Below are 18,276 nucleotides of genomic sequence, written 5' to 3' on the forward strand. Positions count from 1 at the left end.
ATCATTTTTTATCTTATAAATTTGTGTGATAATTTGTTTTTTATCAAGTGATTAGAGTTCTTTTTCTTCATCAAATTCACAAAAGGACATTGCGAGATACATTAGAAACTAAAAATAGTTTATGCGTATATACTATTGTCTACATTATGACTTTTTCTATTCTTATTTTATTTTTATTATTAATTTCTTTTTAAATATTATTGTATTTTATATATATATCATGTAGCCGTGTAAATATACATTTATGTCAACGTTGTGTTTAAATGTCATATATGTAGAGATTATTGATATAAATATTTATATATACTACCGAACTATAATTAATTCTATTATATATATTTGAAAAAAATAGTGAACCAATATTTATTAAATTATAAACAATATTTACAACTTTCAAACTAAGTAAACGTGCATCGTACGTTACTTTTACCTAGTATATTTATATATATATATGTATACACTAGGTGCGAGCAACGTGTAATAATGCACATTTGCTTAATTTTATTTAGAAAATTTATTAATTATTTTTATTAAGTTTTTATAAATGTCATATAAACTTTAAATAAATAAATAGTATTATTTATAAAAGAATAACATAAACATATTAAAAGAAAAATTAAACAAAAACATTGTTTATGTTTTTTTTTAAATAATACAATAATTTTTTAGATCACAAACTACCATAATTAAGGTACAAAATGTTCATGATATTATTCAATCACACTTCAATGATTGGAGAATAAATTTTTTTATTCTTGATAGAAGATAATGCTATTCTAATTTTTTATTTAGTTACACAGTCATATTATTTGTACACACACGGCACTTATATATAATATGTTTATTATGATTATATATTATTGTAATAATAATATTTTATAAGATGTGAATTTATATTAATATAATTATTAAATATCTAGTTTTGTCTTAAATATTATTATAATAATATTTTAATTTATATTAATATAATTACTAAATATTTATTTTAGAATTTTTTTATAAAAATTAAGATTATATATTATATGTTATATATTATTATAATAATAATATTTTATAACATTTGAATTTATATTGATATAATTATTAAATATCTAGTTTTGTATTATATATTATTATAATAATGATATTTTATAACATTACAATTTATATTAATATAATTAATAAATATCTAATCTAGTATTAAATATTATTATAATAATGATATTTTATAACATTTGAATTTATAATAATATAATTAATAAATATTTAGTGATATTTTATAACATTTGAATTTATATTAATATAATTAATAAATATTTACTTTTAATTAATTTTAAAAGCAAAAGAAATCGTTAAAACAAAAAAGTTATGTTTTCAAGATATATATATATACTAGTGGGAAAGCACATCCAAGAATGTGCTGGCATTTTTTTATAAATCATTTTTTCAAATATAAAATAATAATTTTAAATAAATAACATATCTAAATTAATTTTAAATAAATATAATTCAACTTACATATAAATTCACTAATTTTGGTACAAAGAATTTTTATTATGACAAAATAACTCAAATTTATCTAATAAAAATAAGTATTATACAAACCGAAAATAAAATTCAAATACATTGTTGTACTCGTGCTTGTTTTTTTATAAGCATGTAAAATCAATTGTTTGAACTCTGTTTTCGATATTGTAATTTATTTCAAAATTTCTCGAAAATTTGTAAGAGGTTCGTTATAACTACAATGAACGTCATCATAAAAAAATCTGGAATAAAAATACCCTCACATGCCCATGTAAGGAAAATGTTGTACTGGTAGGGTATAAAGGACTACCCTACCACAAATGCTCCCAAAAATATTATTAATTAAATAGTAAAATAAAAAATATAACTATATATTTTTTTAGTATTTTTTATGATATGAACATTTTGTAACACTCTGGATTCAATATAATTTAAAGAATGTCAATTTGATATCATAAAATACCACTATGAAGTCAATTCTAGTTTAAAAATCTTGGTTTTAACGGTTTTTTATTTTTTTCCGTTAACTTTAACGGAATATTCTTATATTTAACAGAATATTCTTATAATTAACGGTAGATTATAAACCTGACTTAAACTTAGATCAAATTAATTAAATAAACAAATTAAAATAAGATATTTTATGTTGACGCCGTTTTTCGTCAACAGTGAAAGAAGAGCACGAAAACAATAATCAGTAATGGCCAATAAAAATACAATAATACAAACGAGATTTTTTACGTGGTTCAGCAGTTAAATCTGCCTAGTCCACGAGTCTTTGTTATTAAACTTGAGATGATCTCTGAAAATTCTTCAAGGATGAATTCTCCAGAGTTTTTCCTCAAGATCACAAAAATTCGATCATTTACAATGGTGCATGACCTCTCTATTTATAGAGAAGATTTCATAATACTACCCCACATATTTTGGGAAGTTATTCTGTATATGCAAATAAATTAAATGGCATTAAAAGCCTGCAATCTGATATACAAGGAAACGGCCCCTGAAGATCAAGGGGCGTATAACTAATCAAATAATATCCCTTGATTATAGGGGATTTATAGTAATAAATGTAGACCGCGTCTCTTATTGGTGATTCACTAGGATATTCAAAGTTATTATCCTATATCACCAAGGCCTCATTCACCCAGGTTTCTTATTGAGTTTCGAGCTATAGCATCTTCCCGAGGCTATATGACTTCGAGCTCATACGCGCGTCAGGCTCGGAGCCCTGATCCGAGGCCATCCCGAGAACAGATGTACTTCGGGGTCTATCTTTCGAGCTTGTGAGGATTTCGAGGCTATCATCTTCGAAGTCGTCTCTGCTTCGCAGACTTGATGCTTAGATCTTGGACATTTTCCAGACTTTACGAGTTCATTCATTATGAATCCAGCTTTCAAGGTCATAACTCTCATGGCTCGAAATCTGGGTGTAACATTTTGCCCCCTCAAAAGTATTTGTTCGAATCCTATGAGAAGGAAACTTTTGAACTACTTTCTTCGGGAACCGCATCGTCACATACTTGAAAATGGACACGTGTCAGTTGGGTATTGCCCATTCAGGGTACTTGAGTACCTTGGAAATCTGCCCACGATCGTTCGCCTGCCACCTTTCTGGTACCATCATATCATTAATCCCTATTCGTTGCATTCTTAAGCATTCTTCGAGCTTATCCTGTCAAGCTCGTAATTCTAGAACTCTTGCATGCATGGCCTTCACCATTTTTTCTTTCTCGCTAGATGTCACAGAATCTGGAAAGACGGTGGGGGTCGTTGCTGGCAATCCCTTACTCGCCAAAAACCCCGAGTCTGGAGTCGCTGTTTGCTCGGAATCAACGTCTGATTCGTGAGTACAATCTCGCGTGCGAACAGGAGGAGATTCGAGCTCATTATCGCCACCAAATTGACGAGGTTATAGAGAGGAAGAGGAGAACCCTTCGGGAGGCTCTTTATCCAGAACCTGATTATGGACCCAGGCCGATTCCCCTCGACCCTAAATTAAAAGTGACCGTTGCTTATAGCCCGGGAGAGCTCCAATTCTCGCTCATGGGGGAGCCTTCTACCTCGCAACCAAGGAGGGAGTTCTTCATGCCGAGAACTACTGGAGTTCGATTACCTCACTAGGCCAGATAACTGATATCCTGGCTTTCCATGGTCTTAGGCTGTCGAGCACCCTAAGGTGTCGAGCTCCTACCCCCAGTGAGCGAAGCTGCCGCGCCCCGGGAGATGGAAATCCCAAGCTGAGATATGTGGCCTGGAGCCAAGAGCATATGAAGGCAGGAGCGTTACTGCCTTTGAAGTCATTTTTCAAGGACTTCACGGACTTTGTTGGGCTGGCTCCATTCCAGCTCAACACCAATTCTTACAGGGTTCTGTCTGCCCTGAGGTCGCTATACCACGAGCTGAAGTGAGAAGGACCCTCACCACAGGAGATTTTATACCTCTTCTGTCTGAAAAGCAACCCCTCCCGAGCTCGGGGAGGAGACGGCTTTTACTATCTTTCGGGCTACCCCAAAGAGAAAAATGTGTTTGAGGATCTTCCTAATCATCCACATGACTTTAACAAAGCCTTCTTATGGACAGATGGCTTGTCCCCGTCTCGATGCTACTCATTCAGACGGATTCGTAAGTACTCCAACCTTCTTTATCTTTGTGCTCGGGCTTTTATTTGCAGGTTCGTACTCAGTTGCAATGTGTCTTATTTTCCAGCCAATTTTCACCGTCCTACTCCCGACGACGCAATGAAGGAGCATAGAGAGACTCTGCTCCAACTCCCTTACGACAGGAGGTCCCTCTCATACCTCTTACATGAGAGTAAGCTCCGAGCTTGCGGGCTTTTGGGAGATGGCCAGTCCACCTCGGACTGGTCCAATAAAAAGTATGATCGTTGGGAGCAGGTGCCTTTGCCCACAGGCATCCTCCCTCCAAGGAGAGAGGTGAGGCCTCCACCTCCAGCTCGCCGAAGGAGTCCACCATCGGGGAACGAGGCTAACGATGAAGCCTCGAGCTCAGACTCGGATGAAGAAGGTAAATTCATCCTTAGCTCGAGAATGTGATCCCCCACCTTATTAAAACACAAACCCGATAGGTTAGTTTTATGCCCGGATGATAGGGACCACTTCTACATATGGACTTGGGTAGACGATCGAGTTCATAGGTTTGATAGTTGGCTCGGGAAGTATAACACCATGTACAGTCTGAACGAGGTGTGAGATGGGATAGCCGTTCAGTATGGGACCAATGATTATAGGGACCTTTCGAGGTTGACATCCATCTATAGGGAAGGTACTCCCCCCACCTCTTCTGAAGATGGCGGAATTTCATGGTCCCCGAGCTCGAGCTCGGGGGAGAGTTCCAGTTAGGTTTCTCCTATCATTACTTTGTATATCTATGCGATACTGAATCACTTTATATACTATTCCCTCTTTTTGTTATGATTCACATTGTGGCGTGACTGTGCAGGCAAGATGGACTCCGACCTTGACAACATCATCGAGAGTGGCGACGCCAAAAGGAGCAAGCGTCCCAGGGCGGGGTCGCGAAAGGCTGACCGGCCCACCAAGGTCCCCAAGAGGTCCGAGAAAACCCCTCCTCCGCCTGTTACGAGCTCCGTCGCGACGCCGACTTCGCAGGTCAGGACTTCCACCGTGGCGTCGACTTCGCAGGTCGGTGCCTCCATTATGGCCGAGCCTCAACTTCCTGTAGTGGTCCAGCCAACACTTGGTCCACCTCCCAGAAAGCCTTCTGCTTCTCGAGCTCAGAAGATGTCAGTTTCTACTCACGTCGAGGAGTATGTAATTGACAACGCGGCTGGACCCCATGGGTCTATGCTGTGTTCGGATGTTATGTCCCGAATCGGCCAGAGCTTTAGCAGTCTCGAAGCTCCTCAATGGTAATACTTGAACAATTCCCGAGACTGCACTGCCCTCTATGAGAAGAGTATCGAGCTCGCTGCCGCAGTAAGTTTTCTTCTACTTCTCAGTTATATTTACACAGTCCTGGCGTTAATGACGATTTTTTCTTTTGTCAATCTCTTGCCTTTACTGCCCAGCTCAACTATAGGTTGAACAACGAGATCCATTCGAGCAAGTCTTATGCTCAAGAGGCGAAGGATCTTCAACTCAAAGTGAGTGACGACCTGAAGGCAGCAAATGAAAAGCTCGAGGCAGGAGCCAAGGAGCTTAAGGTTAAAGCGTCCGAGCTTGAGAAGCTGAATACTAGGCTCGCGGAGCTCGAGAAAGAGAATGTCAGGCTCGCGGAGCTTGAGAAGGAGAACGCTCGGCTCCAAGAGGCTAACAAAAAGCTCGAAGAAGACCAGGCCGCTACCTTTGATATAATTGAGGGTGAAAAGGCTCGCCTCCTTGCTGAGTATAAAGAAAAGAAGGACCAGGCAGTTGATTCGGCCATGTACAGAATGTGGGCCAACAACGAAGACCTCGATACCAGTTTCTTAGGTCCTCTCGAGGCGAAGCTTCTGGATAAGTGGAATGCTCGGCTCGAGGCGGAAGAGGCTGCCTCGGAGGTCGCCTCCGAAGGTGCTCAGGAGGATAATCATGCTATTCGTCCTGAGGGGTCCAATGCTGCCGATGCTGAGAAGGCCAAGGAGACTCCTCCTTCTTGAATCTAATCTCGGGGAAATCTTATCATGGGGCTGCGTCCCCTTATTTTTGTAATTGTTTTAATTTATGCCCGTAGGGCTGATACAATTTCTTTTTACATTGATACATATGCTTTACATTTCTTGGTTCGAAATATTTTGCATATTTATATTAATGAATCGTTTATGTTTATTTATTCATACAAACATAGTTTGGATTTTAGGCTCGAGACCCAACGCATTCGTGCATCGTTTGCTCGAATTATCCGCTTCCGATCTCGTTATTTATCAAGGTCGGATATTACTTTAACCATGAACCCGAAAGCACTTGTATGGTATGTAATGCGAATGGTTTAGTTATATCTTATTGCTTAGTTACTTTTTCTTGTCCTCGATTATTTCTCCGAGGTTAAGAGTTCGAAACTGGTTTTTTTTTTTTTAGATATTCCAGCCTCGATCTCGACTTATCTCGAAGTAGGTTTGGGTTCCCACTTATCGTCGATTAGTTTTAGCTTGTTTGTTCCAAACCTATTAAGTTCGTGTTTTGGTTTGTAATCCACACTTACATTTTTAACCTAGTTTGCACATTTGGTTATATCCAAATGTTTGTATGTTTTTGATAATTCGGTTACGTCCAAACTATCTAAGCTCGCGCATCTGGTTGTATCCAAACACTTGTATGTTTTTGATAATTCGGTTACGTCCAAACTATCTAAGCTCGCGCATCTGGTTGTATCCAAACACTTGTATGTATTTCGTGTATGTTATTTTATTTTTTAAGCTGATGGTATGTATACCAATGATGCCCCCTTAATATCCTATGAGTTTGACCATAGGTTATTAAATTAAGAGAGATTGCAAAAATAAAAAGAGACATAACATATTGAACGAAATAGATCTTTATTTGATGGAATTCGAAAGCAGACAAATTAATACAGATAGAAAAATCATGGTTACAGGCAACACTTTTCCTATACTATTGGTAGTAAGGTCTAAGGTGTTCGCCATTCCATGCTCGCGGTACCAAGCTCCCATCCAATCTCGCTAGCTTGTAAACACCGAACCGGATGACTGACTCTATCTGGTATGGTCCTTCCCAATTCGACCCGAGCACACCAGCTGCTGGATCTCGTGTTGCCAAAAATACGCGTCTTAACACCAGATCTCCCACACCGAACTTTCGATCTCGAACCCTCTTGTTGAAATACCTGGTAGCTCGTTGCTGGTAGGCAGCGTTCCTCAGCTGAGCCTCGTTTCTCTTTTCTTCAATCAAGTCTAAGGTTTCTTTGAGCTTAGTGTGGTTTGAGTTTTGGTCGTAAATGTGAGTTCGGATTGTTGGAATTTCGACCTCAATAGGCAACATTACCTCGCAACCGTACGCTAGAGAGAATGGGGTATGCCCCGTTGATGTTCGAGCTGTGGTCCTATATCCCCATAGGACTTGGGGCAATTCTTCGGGTCATCGTCCCTTTGCTTCCTCCAACTTTTTCTTTAGTGAACTTTTGAGAGTTTTGTTTACAGCCTCGACCTGGCCATTCGCCTGAGGATGAGCTACTGATGAAAAACTCTTTATTATTCCATTCTTTTCACAAAAGTTGGTAAACAAGTCGCTATCAAACTGAGTTCTGTTGTCGGATACAATCTTCCTCGGCACCCCATATCGGCATACGATGTTTTTTACCATGAAGTCGAGGACCTTTTTGGAAGTTATTGTAGCCAATGGTTCAGCCTCCGTCCACTTTGTGAAATAATCCACAGCGACTACAACATATTTTACACCGCCCTTGCCGTTTGGGAGAGAGCCTATGAGATCGATTCCCCATACCGCGAATGGCCATGGGGATGTCAACATGGTCAGCTCGAATGGTGGAGCTCGAGGAATCGTGGCGAATCTCTGGCATTTGTCGCATTTCTTCACGTACTCGAAAGAATCTGTTTTAATGGTAGGCCAGAAATATCCTTGGCGTATGATTTTCTTGGATAGGCTATGCCCCCCAGTGTGATCTCCGCAGAATCCTTCATGAATTTCTTCGATGATCTTCTTAGCTTCGGGTGGAGATACGCACCGAAGTAATGGCATGGAATACCCCCTTCTGTATAGTTTTCCGTCTAAAATGGTGTAACAGGGAAGTTGATACATTAACTTTCGAGCCTGGTTCCGATCTTTTGGAAGGGCTTCGGTCTCGAGGTATTCAACTATCGGGGTCATCCAGGTAGGCTCGGATTCAATCATACACATGTCTTCCTCCTCCGGTTCGTTGATGCTAGGTGCCGAGAGATGTTCTATGGGCACAACGTTCAGTTCTTCATTTTCAGCGGAGGTGGCGAGCCGAGCTAAGGCATTTGCGTTTGAGTTCCGCTCTCGGGGAACCTGTTCAATTAAATAAAATTCGAAATGCTCCAATGCGGATTTTTCCTTCTCCAAATAAGCTGCCATTTTCATGCCACGAGCCTGGTATTCTCCCAGGATTTGATTAACCACGAGCTGGGAGTCGCTGTAGCAATGTATTGCTTTAGCTTTGAGCTCCTTGGCTATACGAAGCCCCGCCAGTAAAGCCTCGTATTCAGCCTCATTGTTCGATGCTTTGAAGTTAAATCTTAAGGCAGAATGAAATCTGCTTCTTGCGGGGGTAATCAAAATGATTCCTGCCCCCGATCCATTTTCATTGGATGAGCCATCGACGTAAAGTTTCCATAGCTCGTGGGCCGGGGTTATAACTTCATCGTTGGTCATGCCAGTACATTCTACTATAAAGTCTGCCAACGCCTGTGCCCTAATGGTCGTCCTCGGGTGGTAGGTGATCTCGAACTGTCCGAGCTCAACAGCCCATTTAAGAAGTCGACCTGAAGCCTCCAATTTAGACAAGACCTGCCTAAGTGGTTGATCAGTCAACACATGGATGGGATGCGCTTGAAAGTAGGGGCGGAGTTTACGAGATGAATGAATTAAACTAAGTGACAGCTTCTCCATCAGGGGGTATCTTGACTCTGCCCCCAGTAACCTTTTACTGATGTAGTAAACGGGTCTTTGTACTTTTTCTTCTTCTCGCACGAGTACTGCACTTATCGCATGTTCGGTGGTGGAGAGGTATAGGTACAGTACTTCTCCCGTTTCAGGTTTTGATAAGATGGGGGGTTCGGCGAGGTGCTTTTTAAGCTCCTGGAATGCTAGCTCGCACTCCTCTGTCCATTCGAATTTCTTACCTCCCCTCAAAAGGTTGAAAAACGCGAGACAACGGTCTGTAGATTTTGAAATGAACCTACTTAGGGCCGCCATTCTGCCAGTCAAACTTTGGACATCCTTGTGTCTTCGAGGTGAGGGCATGTCAATCAGGGCCTGGATCTTGTCGGGGTTGGCTTCTATTCCACGAGCGTTCACGATAAAGCCCAAGAATTTTCCTGAAGATACTCCGAAAGTGCACTTATGAGGATTCAGTTTCATGTTATACTTGCGGAGCACGCCAAAGCACTCTTCGAGGTCATAAACATGGTTATTGTTAAGTTGAGACTTGACAAGCATGTCGTCAACATAAACTTCCATGTTATTGCCTATCTGTTCTGAAAACATCATGTTCACGAGCCGCTAGTATGTGGCCCCAGCATTTTTGAGCCCGAATGGCATGACATTATAGCAGTATAGCCCCTTATCTGTTATGAAGCTCATATGTTCCTGGTCGGGGGCATGCATGGGAATCTAGTTATATCCATAATAGGCATCCATGAACGACATCAGGCCATGCCCCGCCGTGGCATCCACGAGTTGTTCAATCCTTGGTAATGGGAAACAGTCTTTCGGGCAAGCTTTGTTGAGGTCTGAATAGTCAATACAGGTCCGCCACGTCCCATTGGGTTTTGGGACCAACACCGGATTGGCTACCCAGTCAGGGTAAACTGCATCCCTAATGAATCGGTTTGCCTTTAACCTGTCAACCTCCTCCTTCAGTGCCTTCTTTCTGTCGTCGTCCAGCTGTCTTCGCTTTTGTTGCTTCAGAGGGAAGCTTTTGTCTATATTTAGCGCGTGGCTTGCTATATTCAGACTTATTCCCATCATGTCCAAATGTGACCATGCGAAGACATCCTGGTTCTTCTTTAAAAAGCAAATTAGTTGCTATTTTGTCTCATCCTGGAGGTGTTTTCCAACCTTCACCTTTTTCGAGGGATCGGTTTCCTCGAGCTGAATTTCTTCGAGCTCTTCTAAGGGTTCGAGGTCAGCTTTCTCCTCAACCCTTGGATCGATCTCTTCATCAATTTTTAAGATCGTCCCGTCTTTACTTTGAATAATGACGAGTGCTTGTGCGCTCGTCTGTTTCTTTCCTCTCAAGGAAATGCTATAGCATTCCCTTCCAACTAATTGATCTCCCTTTAACGTTCCGACGCCGCTAGGGGTCGGGAACTTAAGGGCCAGATGCCTCACTGATGAGACTGCCCCCAGCCCAACCAGGGCGGGTCTCCCGAGCAGCACATTGTAGGCTAAAGGTAGATCTACTACCACGAACTCCATCATCTTGGTTGCCGAGACTGGGTAGTCTCCCAAGGTTACGGGGAGCTCGATGGATCCCATGCAGGCGGTCCCTTCTCCTGAAAAACCGTATAAAGTAGTTGCACACGCTTTCAGGTCGTGAAGGGAGAGTCCCATCTTCTCGAGGGTTGCTTTATAGAGAATGTTAACTGAGCTCCCATTGTCTATGAGAACTCGGTGGACCCTTTTATTTGCCAGCTGGAGAGTGATGACCAGCGGATCATGGTGAGGAAACTGGACATGGGACGCGTCTTCCTCGGTGAAGGTTATTGGTTGGGATTCAATCCTCTGACTTTTTGAAGCTCTAGGTTCGGGTTCATAGGGAGACCCGTCCCCAGTCTTCAGCTCGTTAACGTATCTCTTTTGGGCATTTCTGCCCACTCCTGCGGGATGAGGCCCTCCTGAGATGATTATTAAATCCTCTCCATCTATTGGCGGGGGCCTATCTTCTTCCCGAGCTCGAGAATTAATGTTTTGCGTGGGTTGTGGCGCGGCTGCTTTCTGGTTTGCGATCGCCTGATTAGTACTCTGGTTCTTGACATATTGTCTGAAGTAACCTCTCGAGATCAATCCTTCGATCTCGTCTTTCAGCTGTCGACATTCATCAGTAATATGCATGGTGTCTCTGTGAAATCTGCAATACTTGCTGGAGTCCCTTTTGGACTTTTGATTTCTCATCGGGTCCGGACGCCTAAAGGGGACCTGGCTTCATTGGCCAGGTATATGTTCTCCCGAGACTCGTTGAGCTCGGTGTACACTCTGTACACGGAGAAATATCTCTCCCCTTTCTTTTTCTTTCCTCCTTCGGCCTCGGGGTTACTCCCTTCGTTCTTTTTTCTCTTGGAAGGGTTTTCCGCAGCAGGCGTTGAAGCTGGTGGGTCCACCGAGGTTAGGGCAGATTTTATGTTTATCATTGTAGTTGCAGGCTGGGAAGTCATATTAAGTGTTGACCTCGCTTCCTCTACATTGACAAACCTCTGTGCCCGCTTGTTAAACTCGGTTATGGACCTCACAGGTTTTCTCTGCATGTCGTCCCAGAGAGCATTCCCTGGCATAACTCCAGCTTGGACAGCCATTAGGTGACCGCTGTCATCCACGTTCCGAGCTCAGGCTACTTCCAAATTGAACCTCGTAAGGTAACTTTTCAAAGTTTCTCATGGCTGCTGTCGAACATTAGTCAGGGTTGACGCCTCGGGCCTAACCTCCGTCATGGCTCTAAACTGCTTCTTGAAGTCTCTAGATAGCTGCTCCCATGAAGTTATTGAGTGTCTTTTATATTTTTCGAACCAGCTTTTGGCTGGTCCTGTTAAAGATGCTGGAAATAACATGCATCTGAGCTCGTAACCCACGTTGCTCGCTCTCATTATGGTGTTGAACGAACTTAGATGGCTACATGGGTCGGACTTCCCTTCAAACGTTGGGACGTGAGGGATCCGAAATCCTTGGGGAAATTGAGTGTTAGAAATATGGGGAGCAAACGGTTCAAGCTCCTCGTCAGAATCTTCATATCGATCCCGACCTTGCTCGCTTTTCAAAATCCTAAAGGCTTTTTCCAACTGTTCAATTCTTTCCTGGACCGGGTCCGCGAGGGGTACTGCCTGGAATCGGTTGTCGCCGATCACAATTCCAAGCTTGCGCCTCCATAGGGGGTCTTGACGCCTATTCAAGCGATCCCTCAAGTTCGAGTTTATCGGGTTATCGTTACCCCGACCTTGATTCAGGCGTTCTCGCAGGTCAGAGCGATTCCTACAGCTTCCAGTATTCTTACGACCTCGATCATGCTTGCTGACCGATCTGGTATCTCCAGAGTCGTCACTAGTAAAACTTGTCGCATAGTTATTTCGAGATGGATCTTTTTCGTGTCGCCTTGTTTCCGCTGTGCGGGACCGAGATGTTTGACTTCTCTCTGATAGGGCATCTCTCCGCTCCTGGAAAGTTTCCCTGTTTCCTTGTCTCCTCCCCGCACGCCTTTCGTCCTGATCTCGAGCTGGTTGAGCGTTCCTGCGAGGGGGTGAAGGGTATCTTATAGGTGATGGAGGGAAATGTATGGGTGACGGTGGCTGCCACCCATTTCGCGGCCTAGACGGTCCAGAGTTTGCTCGAGATGGGTTGGTTCCATGTGGTGCGTTCCCAGGGATTTGAGTCCGAGCCTCTGCAGGGGCTTGGTTGTTCTCAGTTCCTGCAGGTACTTCCACAGGTAGATTAACCGGGGCCCTAGCCCGAGTACTTCTCTGGGGCCTAGGGGGAGCCGATGGCTCTGCTGGTGCCGGAGGTTGTGCCGGCCTTCTTGGGGCAGCATTCTTTCGCGGACGCCCCCGGGGCTTGCGGGGAGGAACATGCACGTCCCTAGGAGGAGGAGCTTGATTTTCACGCGGAGGCGGGGGCTGAGCCACCTGCGCCTCCGCGGGTATCCTAGCTAACTCCTCATTCCGCTTGTTGGCCTCTGCCAACTGCTGTTTCAGCTGCCGATTCTCAAGTTCCACAATGGGAACATATCGTTCAGGATTGTAATACATATCCTCATCTCGTGGCGGAGCGGGTGGTCCGCGAGAATCGGAGGATCCGCTTCTTTCCTCAACATCTGGGTTTTCCATCGGCTGTTTCACAGGACATCTTGGGCAATTCTCTTCAGGAGCATTCTGATTATTAGTGGCCATGACTTATTCAGGGACTGAATGCTTAAGGCTCTCAATGAAAGCACCAAACTGTTGACGCCGTTTTTCGTCAACAGTGAAAGAAGAGCACGAAAACAATAATCAGTAATGGCCAATAAAAATACAATAATACAAACGAGATTTTTTACGTGGTTCAGCAGTTAAATCTGCCTAGTCCACGAGTCTTTGTTATTAAACTTGAGATGATCTCTGAAAATTCTTCAAGGATGAATTCTCCAGAGTTTTTCCTCAAGATCACAAAAATTCGGTCATTTACAATGGTGCATGACCTCTCTATTTATAGAGAAGATTTCAGAATACTATCCCACATATTTTGGGAAGTTATTCTGTATATGCAAATAAATTAAATGGCATTAAAAGCCTGCAATCCGATATACAAGGAAACGTCCCCTGAAGATCAGGGGGCGTAACACTGATCAAATAATATCCCTTGATTATAGGGGATTTATAGTAATAAATGTAGACCGCGTCTCTTATTGGTGATTCACTGGGATATTCAAAGTTATTATCCTATATCACCAAGGCCCCATTCACTCAGGTTTCTTATTGAGTTTCGAGCTATAGCATCTTCCCGAGGCTATATGACTTCGAGCTCATACGCGCGTCAGGCTCGGAGCCCTGATCCGAGGCCATCCCGAGAACAGATGTACTTCGGGGTCTATCTTTCGAGCTTGTGAGGATTTCGAGGCTATCATCTTCGAAGTCGTCTCTGCTTCGCAGGCTCGATACTTAGATCTTGGACATTTTCCAGACTTTACGAGTTCATTCATTATGAATCCAGCTTTCGAGGTCACAACTCTCATGGCTCGAAATTTGGGTGTAACATTTTACAATGATAATTATTTAAAAATAATAAAACCATATATTTTATAACTTAAATAAAATTTAATTAAACTTAAACTTTATGTATTAGAATAATATCATATTAAATATATAATATAATATAATCTACTATCAACTAGCTACAAACTTAAATTTAAAATCCACGTATAATATTAATATTATATTAAACATATAATATATAATGTCTTGTTGTCACTGCCAAATTCAAAAACTAGAACAAACATAAACTTAAACAAAAATTAATTAATTAAAATATGATAGTTTTAAGATATTTTATGATAATTTAAATAATTAAATCATATTTCTTTAAAAATAATAAAGGCATACATATCATTTTTTTATCTTATAAATTTGTGTGTTAATTTGTTTTTTATCAAGTGATTGAAGCTCTTTTTCTTTATCAAATTCCCCAAAGGACATTGCAAGAGACATTAGAAACTAAAAATAGTTTATGCATATATACTACTGTCTAGACTATGACTTTTTCTAATCTTATTTTATTTCTATTATTGATTTCTTTTTAAATGTTATTGTAATTTATATATATATATATATATGGAAGACTTCTCAATGGTTACTAGCCATAGATGGGTACTAACAATTATGATGATGTGACAATATAGTGACTTGGTATAGTAAGTCACCAACAGGTAAACATTTTTTTTCTACATTAATTTCGAATTTAGTTATTATTTTTTTGTCATAATAAATGTTATTTCCAACCAATGAGAGACACTAGCTATATTTAGAAATTAACATGCATTTGAAAAGTGAACAGTTTACAATATTATATTTTCATAATAAATACACGTTTTTCATCAGGTAACCCTCCCAAAAATTTGAAAAAATTAAAATTTATTTTTAGAAATATTAATTAACAACTATAAATATGGATCATTATTCTTAATCCAATGGTTAATATTAAAGTAATCATCCATGGGCAGTATATATATATATATATGTTAGTCATGCAAATATATATTTATATCAATATTGTATTTAAATGTCATATATGTAGAGATTATTAATATAAATATTTATATATACTATAGAACTATAATTCATTATATTATATATCTATATTTATATATATATATATTATAAAAAAATAGTAAACTAGTTTTTATTAAAATTATAGACAATATTTACAATTTTAAAACTAAACAAACGTGCATTGTACGTTGCTTCTACCTATACAAAAAATAATTAATTTTATGCTAATAAACTTATATTTGTTATTTGAAAGGATTAAATTTTTTGTTATTAATTTTATTTAAAAATTGTGAAAAAGAATAGTTGACTTTATAAACGTGAAATTTTATTTATTATTCAGAAAATTTTGATTTCTTATTTTTATTATTAATGGTCAATTCTACGAGTAAATATAAGTTTTTACTAAATTTAAAAATTAACATTTGAAATACTAATTTGTTAAAATTGATTATTTTTTAATTTTTTTTATATTAATATATTTCTTTTTGTTGACGCGGTTTTTCGCCAACAGTAAATTAAGAAATCTGAACAAAGGTGATTAGACTTTTGTAAACCATAAATAAATAACACAAGCAAATTTACATGGTTTAGTGGTTAAAATCCACCTAATCGACGAATCAATATTATTCTATCTGAACACTATTAGAAAAATTGTTTAAGACAATTTCTGCAAAGTCTTTGCATAAAAAATTCGGTCCCTTTTACTATCAATTCTCTCTATATTTATAGGGGTTGATGGACAATTTTGGATAACCATATAATATTTGGTAACTTACCAGAATGGGTAACTTCCCAAATTAATAAATTCTTTAAATATGCTAATTTCCTTGATGTCAGACATTTATTAGATAAATGTTACAAATATTAATTGTGCACATCATTCTCCAAGTTCTGCAGGGATTCATTCTTATGTGCTTCACAAGACATTGCGAGCTGAATGTGTTTCTTGGACTGAAGGTTATATTCCAGAGCGATCTGACTTGAGTGATGCTCAAAGCCTGATGAGGGTGATCTGGAAGTTGTGTTACTCGATCTCTATCACATACATCTCAAGTGATTTGGAAGATCTCTAAATAGCCAAACTCGATAATGTAACATCGAACTATTTAGTCTGGAGTTAATAAGACATCTTCAGCATCCAATAACCTTCATTTATTGCTCGCTAGCTGTACCTCGAACAAGACGACCGAGCTCGTATTTTTAGGATTCAACACTTTTATTTGAGAGAGATTAAAAAAAAATGCTAATAGAAACTCCCAAAACGACAAAAAAAAATAGCAATATATATTATGATAAACACTGTAAGTAAGAAAAGACAATATATAATTTTTATGGTTAATAAGAAAGACAAATTATTTATTTAAAAAACAACAAATTATTGAGAAAGTAAATAAATTCATATAAAGACAAAATAGTTGATGAGTGGAACCAAACATCCATGCTTCTATATATAGTAGCTTTTAGGATTAAAAATAATACATTTAGAAAAATTAATTTTATTTCTTAAATAATTTTAATCAAAATTAAATTTAATAGATATTTTTTATATAATTATACATTTTGATAAATCATTAAAAATACAAATTATGTTAGTAAGTATTTAAATAAAGTACAAAAAAATAAAGTGGAAATTTTGTTTTAATATATGACATAATGTAAACAAATTTTATTTACTAAATTATATAAAAAAAAAATTGAAAAGAGTACCAAGCACATATTCTGTAAGTTTTATTATTAAAATGATAAAATAAGCTCAATAATATATGAATATAATAACATAAAAAATTAAATGATAAATATCAGATTTTTCAATCTACAAACTAGTTAAAAGTAAAATACACTAAAGACAAAACAAAAGAAGATAAAATGAAGGAAGAAATGAAGGAATACTTTAAGTACATCTATATTTGTACACATCTCTCTAAAAGATTATCTAAGAAAATCAATCTCTTTGACAGTATATAGTATTAGGTAGCAGAAAAAATAGACTGAGTGTTTCACTATTCATCTTTATTATATAAGAATAGATATGTATATATAGTAAATTAGTGTGAAAGAAATAAATCACAAAAAAAAATCACAATACAAAAGGAAGGAAAACGACAAAATAAGAATGACACTAACAGATCCATTTATATATATATATATATATATACTAGTGAATGGCTCGTGGCTAAGCCACGAGCAACCCGTTAACATTGTTACTCTTTCTCTAGTATTTTGCTTCTTGTCAGAAGACTAAAAGTGATTTAAAAATAAATAAGTGGATAAATATATTTTTGTTTTGAATTCTTGTAAGTGAAGAAAGTAAATAATAATATAAACAAATAATTCATAATTAATAAAAAAAAATTATTGAGCTTGAAAATTGAATTGACTGTGTTATTTCTTGAATTTAAGATATTATTATTATTATTATTATTATTATTATTATTATGTATTTTGTCACTCCTCTGATTTTATCATACACAAACAATAACATACATATCCAACAAAAGTTAATACACATACATAGTTTTAATAATATAAAAATAATTAAATTAAAAGAAAAAGAAAACAATAACAGGTAAATAAAATAAATGATCACATTTGCCTTAAAAAATAATCATAAAATACTATTTCTTCTTTATTATTTTCAAAATAATTCTATAAAGTTGTAATATATTTGTTTATAATTAATATGAAACTAATATATTTTTTTTTACAAATAGTATGATTTTAATTCAAATAATCCTAATTAAAATTATGTTTGGTGGATATCTTTTTATAATTTTGCTAGATATTGTAATATGATATTTTTAAAAATATAAAATATGATAGTAAATAATTAAATAATATATATCATTTCATAATGTTAATTTTTTTAATAAATTATGACATATAGAGTACAAATTTTATTTATTAAGTTTAAAAAGAAAATATTATAAAAAAATAATATGATATTAACTAATATATATCATATTATAATAATGTTAATATTTATTTAAATGATGAAAATAGAACATATTTTAATTACTTAATTTTAAAAAAATACTATTAAAAAATAAATCTCAATACAAAATAATAGAAGAAAGGGAATAAAAATAATAATGAAAAATAGAAATATTCAAATAAATTTTACTGAGTAATTAATTTAAGAAAAA

Source organism: Humulus lupulus, chromosome 8 (genome assembly GCF_963169125.1).
Source record: "Humulus lupulus chromosome 8, drHumLupu1.1, whole genome shotgun sequence".
Taxonomy (NCBI): domain Eukaryota; kingdom Viridiplantae; phylum Streptophyta; class Magnoliopsida; order Rosales; family Cannabaceae; genus Humulus; species Humulus lupulus.